The 2,888-nt window shown below is 46.3% G+C and overlaps 1 pseudogene; it reads left to right on the plus strand.

Annotated features, from left to right (window-relative positions):
* Positions 1-1,850: 1,850 nt before the first annotated feature.
* Positions 1,851-2,884, plus strand: LOC120859544 (annotated as a pseudogene).
* The last annotated feature ends 4 nt before the right edge of the window (positions 2,885-2,888 follow it).

Consider the following 2,888-nt stretch of genomic DNA (forward strand, 5'->3'; position numbering starts at 1 on the left):
TGTGGGAAACACCTGTGATCAGGGGGTCCTGGCTGAGGGAGGATATGGGAAGGTTGTCAGTGTCCAGGGCCTGGCAGGCGAGGTAGCAGCCAATTTATGATTACTTCCTGTCAGGACGGCTCCAGAAGAGTTCCAATTTCAAATACATTCTCAAGTCTGTCAGGTCCTGATCCCAAATGTATTCATTCAGCAGTATTGGCTCATGCTTTGTCCAGTTTGGCTCATGCTTAGGGCTGAGAGTCTGTAATACACTGGAAACCGAGGTATAGACTCTGCTCCCACATGGCTGAATAGCAGTTATAATGGAATACAGTGAAGGTTGTTGTTGTCATCAACAGTTCAGTTCAGTTCAGTCACTCAGTCGTGTCCGACTCTTTGTGACCCCATAAACCGCAGCACGCCAGGCCTCCCTGCCCATCACCAACTCCCAGAGTTCACTCAGACTCACGTCCATCGAGTCCATGATGCCATCCAGCCATCTCATCCTCTGTCATCCCCTTCTCCTCCTGCCCCCAATCCTTCCCAGCATCGGATCTTTTCCAATGAATCAACTCTTCGCATGAGGTAGCCAAAGTACTGGAGTTTCAGCTTTAGCATCAGTCCTTCCAAAGAAATCCCAGGGTTGATCTCCTTCAGAATGGACTGGTTGGATCTCCTTGCAGTCCAAGGGACTCTCAAGAGTCTTCTCCAACAGTTGTCATAGTAGCAGGTAATTAAAACCATCACTTTATCTCTCTCCCACAGTTATTGTAAATATTCCTCATTATTTGCACTCTGATGTTTCTTAGAATATGAAGGATTTTAGCAAAGTTCCCCCAGGAAGGCAGACTCAATGCTTTGGGGACAGGAGACAGTATGGGCTCGACCTTGACTACAATGAGCGGATCTTCTACTTTGGATGACTCAAATTGAGACATACTGCCCACCTTCACATGGCATCAGGGACTTTCCCACTGTCTTCTGAGCAGAACACTTACTACACAAAGACTCATGTCACAAATCTGTGGTAACATGATTGAAAAGCATCTCTAGTACATTACATAGACTGTTACACAGATAGATGTTTATGGACGGATAGAGAGAAAGAGGATGGACAGAGGCTACATACAGATTGAGAACTGGACACATAATTTTACCATCCATGTGTCACAGGGACTTTTATTAGCTTCCAAGTGAGATGAAAGAAGAAAAGCAAATCAATGTACCTTAAAGAAATCCTCCAAGTTCAAACATGTTCCGATTAAGGCTAACTTGGGAAAAAAACAACTTTTGAATGAGGGGCTGGCGGGGAGGGAGGGGCAGGGGGGGCGGGGCTGAGTGTTTGTCATAAGCAGCCATACTCTGTCCTCTGGTGGCCTTCTGTGAAAGAGCACAAGTGCTGCCGGCTCCATGGTTTTGTCAGCAAAGAAGCCAACATTTCCACTTGCCACCTTCACAGTCCTGCTCTTGGAGCAAATCAAAAGTTCTGTAAGATTCAGTATTTGGGGGTGCCTACTAGAGGAAGTCACTGTCTTGACTAGGACACAAGAGGCCACTTCCCAAGGGTAGTGTTTCAGGGAGTGTTGATTGAGCCCCTGAGTCAGGCCCTGGGTCAGGCCCTAGAGGGGAGACTAGAGAGGAGGTCACTGCCTCAGGGGAACTGCAGTGGGAGGATGGGAACACGCGGGGTTCACTTGTCTACACCCCAGCTCTGTGGTCTGCTGGGGAGAAGTTAGTCTATCCAAGCAAAGCAATTTATGGCACTTTTCTGTTTATATTAATAATAAAACATTTAAAAAAACTATCACTCAACATATCTGTATGATTTCATCTAAATTTATATTGGCTCAGATGGTAATGAATCTGCCCAGACGGCGGCGGCGGACTGGGGAGGCAGCGGTCTGGCTTGGCCTGTCAGGGCACTGGCAGCTGTGGCTCCAGCAACACGTCCCTGCAGTACTGGGCGGAGGAGATGCCCAGCGCAGGCAAGTACCTCGCGGCGGATTGGTTCCCAAAGCGTGAAGCAGGAGGAAGGGGAGTCAGCAGCCTTGGGCAGCAGAGTTGGGGCGGGGGCTGGTGGAGGTTGTGGCCCGAGTGGGGCGCTGACAGCTCCAAGTCAAGGATTCTGCTCATGGGCCCCTGGAACAACAGGCACGTCCTGCATTCAGAAAGTGGTGTTTCATAAAATGTCACCCAACGAGACCCTCTTTTTGGAAAGGACCATCAAGAATTACAAAGATGACATTTCTAATAGCTCCTTTGTGAATTTCTAAATAGGGGGTTTTCCTGGGCAAATGGACTTTTTGGACCCAGCTTTTGGTTTGAGATGATCTTCAGGGGGACAGGAACATTGATATATGTCACTGATGCACAGGATGACTACATGGAGGCTTCAACAAAACTTTACCATTTCTAAAGCCTACAAAGTTAACCTAGTCATGAATTTTGAGGCTTTTATTCTCAAAGTTGATGGTCTGTCTGATGATTACAAAATATAAACACAGAGGGACATTCATCAAAGGCCCAATGATGACCTTGCAGATGGTGGGCTAGAAAAACTCCATCTTAGCTTTTATTTCACTGGTATTTATGACCATTCAATATTTGCAGCCTTTAGTAAGGTGCTGCAGAAACTTATCCCACAGCTACTGGCCTTGGAATACCTATTAAATATCTTTATATCAAATTCAGGTATTGAAAAAGCTTTTCTCTTTGATGTTGTCAGCAAAATCTACATTGCAACAGGCAGTTCTCTATGGATATGCAGTTGTAGGAACTTTGCTGTGACATGATTGATATTGCAATTGATGTGTGATGTATGTTTGGGTTAAAGGAAGATAGAAGTGGAAGTGCTTACTGCAGAGAGTCCAAGGCCATCATCAAGCTGAATAACACAACTGTCCTGTATT

This window comes from Oryx dammah, unplaced genomic scaffold (genome assembly GCF_014754425.2).
Source record: "Oryx dammah isolate SB20612 unplaced genomic scaffold, SCBI_Odam_1.1 HiC_scaffold_1519, whole genome shotgun sequence".
Classification (NCBI taxonomy): domain Eukaryota; kingdom Metazoa; phylum Chordata; class Mammalia; order Artiodactyla; family Bovidae; genus Oryx; species Oryx dammah.